The sequence below is a fragment of the Phascolarctos cinereus genome, unplaced genomic scaffold (genome assembly GCF_003287225.1).
Source record: "Phascolarctos cinereus isolate Bilbo 61053 unplaced genomic scaffold, phaCin_HiC Scaffold_9;HRSCAF=440, whole genome shotgun sequence".
NCBI classification, from domain to species: Eukaryota; Metazoa; Chordata; class Mammalia; order Diprotodontia; family Phascolarctidae; genus Phascolarctos; species Phascolarctos cinereus.
In genome coordinates, this window is record NW_027556402.1 from 245,711,823 (window position 1) to 245,726,259 (window position 14,437).

Genomic DNA, 14,437 nt, shown 5'->3' on the forward strand with positions numbered 1-14,437 from the left:
AAATGCTGAGGGATGGTGATATTAAGGAGGCAGAAATGAAGACTCAGAGTCCATAGGCAGTGACCTCCCAGTTGGCATGTCAGTGTTGTCTTCTGAAATGGCTGGCTCATCATCACTGAACAGGAATAGGAAGCATATACTCTCCTTTTGGGGTATTTGGATCACTTTTCTTGCTCACATTCTCACAGAGTACAGAGACCAGTGCTAGGACACATTAAGGTAAGGTGATGGAATAGGATGGGAGGAAAGTGAGAGCAGCAGTCAGGAGTCCTTAACTCTCATACCCTTTTCCATAACCAGCAAGAAATTCCAGACTCTGAACATACTGTGAGGGTCCCAAGATAAAAGGCAATTTCTTTGCCCACGAACAGAGCTTCTCTTAGATGACAGAAATCCTATTCCTCATGTTAGGTTAGACTGAGCAATAATATCCCCCTCACATTTTCTCTTCAGAATGTAACTGACTAAGACTTGGCTTGTATGTGTCTGAAGACACAATTTGTGCAAAATATGTCAGGGTCAGAATCTCATGTCAACTGATTTCACCCTGACCTATTCTCCTGACCTATTTAAGGTGTAGCCCAGGGCAGGAAGAGTGGAGAACTCCTTAGCCCCTCTTGGGACAGGTACAATTTAAGTTCTAGATGTCAGGTGTGGCCTTATTTCTTTTCATTATGATTTTGTGGGATTTATAACTAGACCACTCCCAAGAGAAACAGAAACAGTAGTTTCCTTTCCCTTGAATCACTCAGTCTCTCACACTTGTAATCTCCTGCCTCATCATCATCTCGTGGCTCTCCTGGCTTCCTTTAAGTCTTAGTCAAAGCCCCAACTTCTGGAAGAAGCCTTTCCAAGTTATCCATAATCCAAATACCTTCTCTATGATAATATGTAGAAGTCACCCAATCACTCATTTGTACATATTTGTTTGTATTTTGTCTATCCCATTAGACTTTGAACTTCTTGAGATCAGGGCTAGATTTTCACCTTTCTTTTTCTTCCTGCACTTAGCAAAGTAAGTGGTACATAAATATGTACCTATATAGCTTTTTGACTGGCTGTCTCATTCATTAGGCATTCAATAAGTTCTTGTGCTTGGCTCTACACAGTAAATTAAAGACATTCTCCATTTCTACCAACCTTTATCTCTGGCATTATGGCATAGTCACTTACCAGGAAGATTTCTTTCAATGAAACAGAAAGCAGGACAGCCACCATCAGTGTTCGAGCTGGTATATGTGTATGCGTGTGTGCACATCATATATAGGGGAGGGTCAGGCTTGCAGTTATAGTGACTAACCATACCTGAGTACATTTCCCCCAGGGCTGTAATTATCATGTCATCTATGGAGACTTGACTCCGGTATCTGGGACTTGTCTCAGAGAAAGTTTACTTTTGTCCCAGATGTTTATGTCATTTAAGAAACACTCTTGATTATTTAGAATCTCTAGTGCAGCATCAATGAGCAGATGCGGGAGAAACTTTTCTTGTCTAGATGAGAATAGCGAAGAGATGAGGGCCTGTCAGGTGACTCTCAGGAGACAGCCTACTGACACTTTAGCCTGTGGATTGGGCTTCTAGCTGAAGAGCTCCCTTGGTTTGGGCTCAGGCTCCCCTTTCCAATTGGTACAATTGGGTCTGCTTGTCTAGCTTCTCCCTGTGGCCTCCCTCTTTTACATTTTACCTAATGGAGAGGAGAGTGAAGGCTAAGTTCAGCTCCCAGATAAACTACAGGGGATTCCACATCAGGATCAGCTCTGCTCAAGTTTGCCTCAACGTCCATCTTCTGTAGAAAAATAGGACCAAGAACTTGGACAAAAGTCAAGAAAGACACTGGAAGATTGATAGTTTGGCTCTGTTTCTAACCCTCTTTTTATTAACTCCTCTTCCAATAATAGGAGACATATATATATATATATATATATGTGACCCAGAATAGTGATATTCCTGTGCTGATCCAACCTCTTTATATTTTGTTTCTCCATGCCCCTTATTCCTCCTCAGATAGGAAATCTATTAGTCACTCATTAAGCTCCTATTATGTGCCAAGCAATGGGCTTACATACGTTGATAGTGACAAAAAAAGATAAAATGATATTTTTAATCTGGAGGACTTTGCAGTCCATTATTGGAAGGTGAGAGAATCAATATGTCTATTTATGAATGTATAGAAACAACTGTGTACACCAAATAAAAAACTTCAACTCTTCAAAATGCTTAAAAGCAATGATAGATTGGCTCCTACTCAGCAACGGTGAAATAAAACACTTTTCTGCAATTTCCATGAGAGATCTTTGAATAATTGGCTCCAGTAGGGCATAGGATGGCTTAATACGCTTTGATAAAAATGGGGATTCCTTCAAAATGCCATTTAGAGCACACCCTGTGGAACAGAAGGCTCTTCAAAATATTCAGCTTTAGGTCTAGCTCTAAAGCCAGGAGAATAAGCCTGAGCTGGATGTTCCTAGCTTTGAGTTGTTAAGAGTTCTTCAAATCTTCATCTGGTACTGAACGCCCATCTTCCTTTCATCATATGTGCAAATATAGTGTAACCTTGAAAGACACAGCATTATCTAATACAGGGATCACATCACTGAAATCTAAGACTCTTTGTGAAGGGGAGAGACAAGTTTGTGATTTCTGTTTTCATCTTTATCCACTTATTCTCTCCTTCTTAGAACTGTTAATTTTTACTCCACTCTTACTTCCCACCCCCCTTTAATCTATCCCACTCTAATAAGGCACTCCCACAGTGGTCAGAAGTACTGATATAAGCACACTCTCAAGGTCTCTCTGAAGTACTTTGGAATACTTGTGTGGCATGGGAAAGGACTGCCCAGTAGGCTGTGCCTACATCAAAGAAGGTGCTGTGCATTATGACCAAAGCAAAAGTGTTGCACCTCAAAAGAAAATGAGATGTACAAATTTAGGGAATCCTTCCCACATGTTCACACGGGCTATTTGTACCCAACCTGTGGTAGAGCATTCCAAAGTCATATTGGTCTGATCAGCCATAGTCAAATACATTGTAAATTGACTCTAATATAGTGATGTCATTCTAGTCCTCTTTGAGAATGAAGAACAGCAACTGAGTCCTTCCCAGCTGGACATAAAGCTGCTGGGAAAAAAAATCATTGCTTGTAGAGGACAGCTGCCCCCCACCCCCATATAAAAAGTAATTTTGGGAATGTAAGAAGTAACTGTCTGACTAACATTTGCTTAACATAACTGGGATGAGTGATGGTCCAGCTCTAGGGGAGGGAAAAAAATCGAAGAGTGAGATATAGGAAACAATAAAATCTCTAGTGCTCTACAGAGTGACATCTCATTTTATCTATTTGGACAGCATTCTCTGATGGCCAGCTCTAGTTTAAATGACAGTGATTGTGAGTACCCATTGCCATACCAGGGACATTTGCATCACACTTCCCACATCTATGGTGCCCTGTACTTTCTGAGTACAGAGATGCATTCTGGATCCCACTAGGTGGTAGGTTAGGATGGTGAAAAGGGAGCTCAATGAGAGAACTCAATGAGATTGACTTCTATATTCTTCCAAATCCAGCAAGAAATTTAAGACCCTGAATTTGATTCTCCAAGTCATTAGAATCAGGCAACTTCTCCTTGCCCTATAAGAGTTTTAAGGAGAGCACATAAATCTCATTCCTTGGCTGGCTAACACTGAAGAATAATCACTCCTTCCCATCTTCTCATAAGATTAAGTCCCAAGGACTCAGCATATATGTTCTTGAGCTTTCTGCTTGGGTAGAATCCCAGCATCAGGATCCCATGACAACTGATTTGAACCTGGCATCTTCCCAACACCCAGCTAGAGTTGGGTTCAGATTATGAACATTTGAGAGGCCATTAGCCAGGCCACAGAAGTCAGTACAATGTCAATCCTACCTATTAGGGAAGGATCATAACATTTTTATTATTTCTATTAGAGAATTTTAACTCTGATATCAGAGAAAAACCCAAGGTACTGGTTTCTCTTTCCTTCAATTATCCAATCACTCAATGGGATAGTACCCATTCATTAGTACCTAATATGTGTCTGACCCTGTGCTGGACTCCAGGCATAAAAACTCTAAAGAGAGGAGGAAAGTGGAAATTTATTTTGCTGTTCGTTCTTTCAGACTAATGGATACAGGGCAGGTGTGTGTGTGTGTGTGTGTATGTATGTGTGTCTGTATGTGTGTTTGTGTGCATAGGGGTTAGCTGTTAGAGACTTCAGGAATAGAAAGGGAACTACTGAATCAATTCTAGCTTTTCATTAATTATAAATTTGATGATTATTCATTGTGCCATTTTCAAAGATATAAATAGAAAAAAAGTTTAACAATTAAACACCAATACCTGGATACTCCAATGGAGAATTGTTTCATTGACATGGGACTATTTACAATTTCTCTTTGAATTCAAATATCTGAGCAATTATACAACTATCTATTTGTGTTATTGTTCAGTTCACTTTTCTCCATCTTCTACTTCTTCACTAAAATCTAGGTAAACTATGTCTTCAGCATTCCTCTCATCTACTAGTTTAGTAATTCTATCTCAAAAGTAACTAAGGTTAGTCTGGTATGACATGATCTTCATAGTTCTATGCTGGTCTTGTGTATTTATCACATTTGTTCGTAAATATCAACCTATTATCCCTTTAATATTATCATTCTAGAATTTCACTAAGAATTCTAGTCAAAATCACTAGTTTATAATGGTGAATTCATTTTTTCCCCATTCATAAAATTTGGTGTAGCATTTTTTGTTCCCCAATCTTAGCATATCCTTCCTATGTTACTTGCATTTTCAAGTGCCATTAACAGTAGCTCAACAAGTAAACCAATCAGTTGAAACACATTCTTCCATGTCTGATAATAGAATTGGTCTTGTCCGAGTCATATTAATTCATCAAGATCAACTTTGTTCTCTTTTATTAAACATTATCATTTATACTGAGTATCAATTTTCTGTGAGTAACTTTTATTTTGTCTTTTCCAACGCTAAGGTCATTCTATTTGGCAGGAAAGAAAACAGAGAAGGTGAAATTGAAACAGCTAGGTGTTCTCAGGATATCAGAATCGTCGTACCACCCAATCAAAACAAAACTCTTTTTTATATCTTTTCTACACCATTTTCAAAGAATTTAAAAGACCTTTTTTGCTGTCTTTATTGCCACTTACCAGCTTTTGCTCATTTTGAGGCTTAATCCTCCTGAGAATATTTTTACAGAACAGAATAAGACTCAAATATTCATGCTGTTACCTTAACTTGTTTTCACCATTAGAACATTTATTTTTTTAAACTTTTTTTTTTTGGGTAGAATTCCATGTGGATATGCATGGTTAAAATCAGATAGTTTTCATTTTTTCTCTATAATTTGAAGTCATTCTTTTTGCAATTTTCAATATGACTATTTCTTAGGAATTTTCCAATCCTACCTGGAATTACTCTCTCTTCACCATTTGGTCTATTGAATGCTATTATATTTTCTACTGAATATTTAATAATATGTTCTCCAAAAAACTAGGATATATGTCAGACTGTCTGAATTTCTCAATCTTCATTGCTGTGTCCAGGAGAAAATGTTGCTTACTCTCCATATTTTTATTATATCTATGCCAAATACCAATTCTTTCTGCTAGGTGAGGAATCCAATTGAGAAAACCACATACTCTTGTTTTATTCCTTTTTAAAAAGCTATTATTTAGTATTTTATTTTCCCCTAGTTATACGTAAAAACAATTTTTAACATTTGTTTTAAAACTTTGCGTTCCAAATTCTTTCCATTCCTCCCTCTCCACCCCCACTTCCATTGAGAAGGCAAGTAATTCCATATAGGTTATACAGGTGTAGTCATGCAAATCATATTCATAATAGTCATGTTAACATAGAGAAGAAAAATACTCAAGAAAATAAAGTAAGTAAAATCAAGTAAAACAGTGTGCTTCAATCTGTAAATAAAGTAAAGTGTGCTTCAATGTGTATTCAGAACATCAGTTCTTTCTCTGGGAATGGATATAATTTTTCATCTTCAGAGCTGTCTTGGATGATTGTATTGCTGAGAATAGCTAAGTTATTAATGGCTGATCATCTTAAAGTATTGCTGTTACTTTGTACACAGTACATTTCACTTTGCATCAGTTCATGTAAGTCTTTTCAGGTTTTCTTAAGAATATCTAGCTCATCATTTCTTACAACACAATAGTATTTCATCATAATTACACACCATAACTTGTTCAGGCATTCCCCAGTTGATGGGCATCCCCTTAACTTCTAATTCTCTACCCCCAGAAAAGAGCTGCTATGAGTATTTTTTATACAGATAGGTACTTTTCCTTTTTAAAAATCTCTTTTAGGATATAGACCTAGGCACTGCATTGCTAGGTCAAAAGGAATGCATGGTTTTATGGCCCTTTGGGCATAGTTCCAAATTGCTCTACAAAATAGTTGAGTCAAATCACAACTCCACCAACAGTGCATTAAAGTCACATTTTTTCCAAGTCCCCTCCAACATTTGTCACTTACCTTTTCTGTCCTTTAGTCCATCTAACAGATATGAGGTAGTAGTACCTCAGAATTGTTTTAATTTACATTTCTCTAATAAATGGTGAGTTAGTATTTTTTCATATGGCTATAGATAGCTTTTATTATTTCATCTGAAACTGATCACATCTTTTCATCATTTATCAATTGGGGAGTGGCTCTTACTTTTGGAAACTTGATTCAGTTCTTTATATGTTTGAGAAATGAGACTATCAAAGAAATGTGCTTCAAAATTTATTACAGTTAATACTGATAACTGTATTTCCCTGCATCCTATGTTCACCCCTTTATTTTATTCTATCTCTCCTTTCATATGAATCAGTCCCAGGCCTTGGAAGAGCTCAAAAGGGATTTTGAGGAGCAAGTAAGGGAAGCAGAGGAAAAACTGGGAAGAGAAATGAGAGTGATGCAAGAAAATCATGAAAAACAAGTCAACAGCTTGCTAAAGGAGACCCAAAAAAATACTGAAGAAATTAACACCTTAAAAAATAACCTAACCCAAATGGCAAAAGAGGTTCAAAAAGCCAATGAGGAGAAAAATGCCCTAAAAAGCAAAATTGGCCAAATGGAAAAGGAAGTCCAAAAGACTACTGAAGACAATACTTCCTTAAAAATTAGAATACAGCAATTGGAAGCTAGTGACTTTATGAGAAATAAAGATGCTGTAAAACAAATCCAAAAGAATGAAAAATTAGAAAACAATGTGAAATACCTCATTGGAAAAACAACTGCCTTGGAAAATAGATCCAGGAGAGAGAATTTAAAAATTATTGGACTATCTGAAAGCCATGATCAAAAAAAGAGCCTAGACATCATCTTTGAAGAAATTCTCAAGGAAAACTGCCCTGATATATTAGAACCAGAGGGCAAAATAGAAATTGAAAGAATCCACAGATCTCCTCCTGAAAGAGATCCCCAAAGGAAAACTCCTAGGAATATTATAGGAAAATTTCAGAGTTCCCAGGGCAAGGAGAAAATATTACAAGCTGCCAGAAGGAAACAATTCCAGTACTGTGGAAACACAATCAGAATAACACAAGATTTAGTAGCTTCTACATTAAAGAACCGCAGGACATGGAATATAATATTCTGGAGGGCAAAGGAGATAGGATTACAACCAAGAATCACCTAACCAGCAAAACTGAGCATAATCCTTCAGAGGAAAAAATGGTCATTCAGTGAAACAGAGGACTTTCAAGCATTCTTGATGAAAAGACCAGAGCTGAATAGAAAATTTCACTTCCAAATACAGGACTCAAGTGAAAAATGAATAGGTAAACAGGAAGGAAAAGTCATAAGAAACTTACTAAGATTGAACTGTTTACATTCCTGCATGGAAAGATGATATTTATAACTCATGAGACCTTTGTCAGTATTAGGGTGGTTGAAGTGAAAAAATTATGTGTAGGGATAGATAGATAGATAGATAGATAGATAGATAGATAGATAGATAGATAGATAGAAGGCACAGGGTGAGTTGAAGATTAAGGGGTTATATCTGGAGAATAAAATTAAGGGATGAGGGAGGATTATACTCAGAGAAGAAGAAAGGGAGAGGTAGAATGGGATAAATTATCTCACAAGGAAAAAACAGAAAAGAAAAGTCTCTTACAGTAGAGGGGAAGCAGGGGAAGGTGAGAGGGAATGAGTAAATCTTATTCTCATAGGCTTTGGCTTAAGGAGGGAATAACATGCACATTCAATTGGGTATGGAAGTTTGTCTTACCCTACAAGCAAATAGGGGAGAAAGGGACAAGAGAGCAGGGGGATGATAGAGAGGAGGGCAGATTGGAAAAGGGTGTAATCAGAAGTAAATACTTCTGAGGAGGAACAGGGTCAAAAGAAAGAATAGAATAAATGGGAGGGCAGAATAAGATTAAGGGAAATAGAGTTAGTTTTTTACAACATGTCTACTAAGGAAGTGTTTTGCATAACTGCACATGTACAACCTATATTGAGTTGCTTGCCTTTTCAATGAGGGTGGGTATGGAGGGATGAAGAGAGAAAATTTGAAACCTAAAGTTTTAAAAACATATGTTTAAAAAAAGCTTTCACATGCTATCGGGAAATAAGAAATACAGGAAATGGGGTACAGAAGTCTATCCTGCCCTTCAGGAAAATAGAAGGGGAAGGGAATAAGAGAAGGGGGGAGAGAAAGAAAAGAGGACAGACTAGGGGAAGTGATATTCAGAATGCATGCCATCTTGGGGTGGGGAGAGGGTGAGACGGGGTGAAAATTTGAAACTCAAAAACTTGTGGAAATGAATGTTGAAAACTACAAATAAACAAATTTATATTTAAAAAAGATAAAATAAATATTAACTGTAAAAATAAGAATAAAAATTATTAACATTTAAAAAAAAGAAAACAGAAAAGTAAACACAATTTTGTAATGGACTAATTCAGGGAAATTTCCTGATTTCCTGTATAGGTTTTCAGAGACACATGAAGAGGAGCAATAAATGCAGATTATAGGAGTCATTGAGGGACAAATGAGTAAAGGATACAAAAGTAGGTAACAAGGTAGAGTTTAGTTATTTCAACAAGGGTATTTATGTTTAAGATGAGGGAAAGAAAAGAGTTTAGCTACTACAAGAATGAAGGTCAGAGAAACAAAAGGAGGATGGTAGGAATGAAGGTCACTGTGAAGAAAAATGGGCTCAGAGATCTTGTTTTTTATTTTGTGGATTAGTTGTGTCCAACTCTTTGTGACTCCACTTGGGGATTTCTTGGGAAAAAATACTGGAGTGGTTTGTCATTTCCTTCTCCAACTTATTTTCCAGATGAGGAAATTAGGACAATCATGATTCACTGACAAACCCCAGGATCATACAGTTAGTAAGTGTCTGAGATTGGATTTGAATTCAGGTCTTCCTGACACCAGGCCCAACATTGTATTCATTGGACAACCTTGTTAGGAGATCTCCAGGCATAGGAAAATTTGAAATGATAGATTTTCATCTAATAAGGGAATTTTTGGGTTCAGTAATCATTTCCTACCCACCATCTAAGAAACTTTATTGTTCCTCATATGCAAAATCAAAAGGTCATGGAATTTCAGTGGGTAAATCTTAGTATGTAACAAGCATCATTTCACATTTTGTCCATAGTTCCCATTGAATTTGACAGCAAATCATCTTCACAGTAAAAGTAAAGAATTCCGACTTTTGATGAAATTCTGGGGATGGCATACCTGCAACTAACTGTAGTTGGATGCCTACAGAACTATATCGTCTTCTTCCTAAATGCCATTAATTTCCTCATTGCTCAGAGAGCAAGACTTAAAAACCTCATTATTATCCATTTGGCCTTTTCCCATGCCATGGTGCTTCTCTTTAAGGGACTGTATCTACTACAACAAATCTTTGGAAGGTAAAATGTCTTCTTCAAGAAACTGGTATAAGAATCATAACATACCTGCAGATACTAACCCGGGGCCTCGCCGTGGTTACCACCTTCCTGTTGAGTGTCTTCCAGGACATCACTGTCAGTCCCAACAATTCCATATGGGCATATCTCAAAATGAGAGCACCAAAGAACATTATTCCATGCATTGTCCTTTGCTAGATCTTCAATCTACTATTAGATATGGTTATACTTTTATACTATTATGGTCAAAAGAACAGCACAAACAGTAAGTATGGATGCAACACTGGGTATAGAATTATAGATGTGTGTAATAAGAATCATATAAAACTTGCTATTATAATATATGGTCATGATGCTTTGTGTTTCTCATGATCTGCTCTAGTGTCCATATGATCTTAATCCTATACAGACACAAGAGGAATGTCAATTATATTCATAGTAATATCTCCTCCACAAAAATATCACCTGAAAACAGAGCAACCCAAGCTATCCTGCTTCTAGTAGCCACTTTTGTTTTGCTTAATGTATTCAGTCCCATTTTGATTTTGCATATGCTCTATTTTAAATACATAAACACTTGGATGATACATACCTCAGTCATTCTCTCTCTGTTGTACCCAACAGTCAGCCCTCTTATTCTGATCAGCATTGGCAACCAGATCCCCAGGACTTGTGTTTGTTGATAGTTTGAAAAGCTCTAGGGTCTCTATCACCCTGTAATGTGAATTCTCACAGAAAACCTAGACAGTCTTAAAGACTCAGAATGTTTTATATGCATGAAACATTGAAGAACATCCAAACAAGTCATTCATCAGATTACTGAAACTGAAGTACAGGATCAATTAATTATAAATATTTGCTTTCTCATCTCTAGCCTACTTTCCTTGTTTGGCAGTTCCATGAAAAATCAATGGCACCTAAAAGTATCCTAAAAATAGTCATTCTTCTAGGAAGGGATTGTGGGAATTTTCCTAGACTTGTCTTATACTAAATCCTTTCCCTTCAAGTGCCATTTAACTTCTCTTTTTGAAGCTGCTACATCATTCCCAACAAGTCTGTCAGGGAACACAGTTACTGACAATTATGGATAATAATAATAGTAACAGTAATAATAATAATAATAAGAATATAATTCCAGAGAATTAAAGTGAAATTGGGACTGAGGTAACCCCAAAAATGTTGCCTGTAAATAGGCTCAACTTAAAATGATAACAAGAATATATTTTTTAAGTTTCTTTGGAAATTTCATTACAGTTGATTTAAAACTATGAAGAATGTGGGAGAGAAGTTTTTGTGTACACACACACATGTTTATACACACACATTCTCAAAGATTTATAGGAGAGAGAGAAACTACAGGGAAGAATGAGAAATGAGACACCTAGGATTTCACAGGAGACAAATCCCTGAAAATAGCAAAGTACAAAACCTATTATCTCAAGTGTTTTTACAGACAGGCTCACAGGTTAGTCCCCAAACAGGAGTAACTAAAGGTTCTAAAGCAAGGACAGAAATTTGACCTAACAGGTATTAAAGATTAAATCTAGTTACCTACACTTTCTCTCTTCTCACTCTCATCTTAACCTGTTACAATGTGGCCTCTGGTCTTATTGTTCACCTAGAACTGCTTTATCAAAAATTAAGAATGATCCCTTAGTTGCCAAATCCAATGGCTCTTTCTCAATCCTCATTCTCCTTGGCCTCTCTGCAGCCTTTGACACTGTTGATCACTTTCTCATCCTTGATGCTCTCTTCTCTTTAATTTTCAGGATACCACTTTCCTACTTTTATTGCTACCTATCTGCATTACACTTCTCTATTTCCTTTGATGTCTTCTTCTCCAGATCATTACCTCTAAATGGAGAAGTCACTCAGGGTTATCACCTGGGCACTCTTCTCTTCTCCCTCTATACTACTTTACCTGATGATTCATTAGTTCCCATGAATTCAATCAACTTCTCTAAGGTAATCATTCTCAGTTCTACATCTCCTGATCCCATCTCCCTGCTAAACTCTGATCTTGTATCTTCACCTACCTTAAAGACATCTCAAACTGGTTATTAAATGCCATATGTGAAAGTGGAACTCCTTATTTTTCCTCTAAAACCTCACCTTCCTCCTACCTTCCCTATCACTACAGAGGACAACAGCATACTCCTAGTCCCTCATCCTCAAAAGTGAGGATAAATCCTGGATGCTTGGCTGTCTTTCATGCTCTTATATCCAATCTCTTGCCAAGGATGGTCCATTTCTCCTTTATATCTCTTGGCTATTCCCCTTTCTTTCATCTGACTCTTCCACCACTCTAGGGCAATCCCTCCTCATCTCTTGCCAGGATCATTGCAATAGCCTGCTATTGGCTCTGTCTATCTCAGGTGTTTCCTCACTTAAATCCATTTTCCATTTGACCAGCAAAGTGATTTTTTAAAACCTATGGTCTGATCATGTCACTCACCCTACTATTGTACCTCTGTGGCTTCTTATTGCCTCCAGGGACAAATACAAAATTCTCTGTTTCGCATTCAGTGCTCTTCATGACCAACTCTCTCCTACCTTTCTAGTGTTCTTGCAGAACATTCCCTGATGTATACTTTTCCATCCAGTGACACTGACCTTCTTATCTTTCCCCAAATGGGGTACTTCATCAGTCATCTCAGGGTATTTTCTTTAGCAAGTCCCCATTCCTGGAGGACATCCCCTGCTGGAACTGCTGCCTTCTTTAGATTCCTTTAAATCCCAATTAAAATCGCACCTTCCTGCCTTAGCCATACAAGGTATCAAATTGTATTACAATGATAGACAAAAAATTTACAATAAAAATAAAAATAAACAGTAAGCATGAAAATCTGGTACGGGCTAGGAAATAGAAATGGAATTGATTAAGTACACAGTATACAATAGTAAATGAATGATAATGCCCAAGATTCAAGCTTTGGGGATGAGAACTCAGTATTTGACAAAAATTGCTGGGAAAACTGGAAAATAATTTGGCAGAATAGGTATAATCCAATATCTTACCTGCTATGCCAACAATAGATTTAAATGGGGTATGATATAGAGTAAAGGGTGAAATAATAAGCAAATTAGGGAAGCTGGAAACAACTTACTCATCAGATTTATAGATAAGAAAAGAATTTATGACCAAAAAAAGGTGGAGAAGATCACCAAGATTAAAATGGATAGTCTGATTATATGAAATTAAAATATTTATTTCAACAAAATGAATGTTGCCAAGATGAGAAGGAAAGTGGGAAATAAGTAATTTATATACCAAGTTTTTAAAAATATATTGGGAATGGAAACAAATTGATAAATATGAGAGCCATTCTTCAAATGATTATCAGGGGTTATGAACAAGCAGTTTTCAGAAGAAGAAATCATAAGTCTCTATAGACACATAAAAAAATGCTCTAAATCACTATTGATTAGAGAAGTGCACATTGAAGTGACTCAGGTATCGCTTTGCACACATCAGATTGAGTAGTCTGATAGAGAAGAAAAATAACAATTGCTTGAGGGGATGTGGAAAAATTTTGACACTAATGTACTGGTGGTGGAGTTGTGAACTGGTCTAATCATTCTGAAAATGAATTTGGACCTATATCCAAAGCGTATTAAAATGGTGCATGCCCTTTAACCTAGCAATATCACTACCAGTCTGTATGACAAAGATATCAAGGAAAAAAGAAAAGAACCTATATGTACAAAATATTTAGAACAGTTCTTTTTCTCATGGCAGATAATTAGAAACTGAGGGGTTGCCCATCAATTGGGGAATAGCTGAACAAGTCATGGCAAATAATTCTGATGGAATACAATTTTGTCTTAAGAAATGACAATGGGGATGATTTAAGAAATGCTAGGGATGCAAAATGAAGTGAGCAGAACTTGGAACTAATGAAAACTCTGAAAGACTTGGCGATTCTGATTAAGACAATGATCCAAAATAATTTCAAAGAACTCAGGAAGGAAAATATTATCTATCTGCAGAAAAAGAATGAAGTCAGAACACAGCTTAAAACACAATTTTTAAATTTCTTTTATTTCTTGCTTTTTTACAACATGGCTACTACGGAAATGTTTTACATTACTTCACATGTATAGTTCATATCACATTCTATGTCATCTCAATGGTTGGGGGTGGGGCACAAGGGAAGAAGAAAATTCACAACTTTTAATTTTTTAAAATGTATTTTAAAAACAAATATGTAATGCATTTATTTTAAAGAAAAAAATGCACATTTTGCAGGAAGTTTTTTCTGTCTTTTAATTCAAATGCTTTTTATCCCAGTTGATTATTTCCTATTTGTCCTGTATACAGTCTCCTTTCCATATATTCATTTCATTTATCTTCCCTATTATATTGTAAGTTTCTTGGGGTCAGGAACTGCCTTTGGCCTTTTAGCACTATGATTCACACTCACCAGGCCCTTAATAAATGAAGACTGATTGATTGACTATGGCCCTGATAGGAATGACTTATTAAAATGAAGCAGGTCAGATAAAATTGAGAGTTGA

The 14,437-nt window shown here is 36.6% G+C and overlaps 1 pseudogene; it reads left to right on the top strand.

Moving 5' to 3' along the window:
• Positions 1-2,053: 2,053 nt before the first annotated feature.
• On the top strand, positions 2,054-10,602 carry LOC110223974 (vomeronasal type-1 receptor 4-like; annotated as a pseudogene).
• The last annotated feature ends 3,835 nt before the right edge of the window (positions 10,603-14,437 follow it).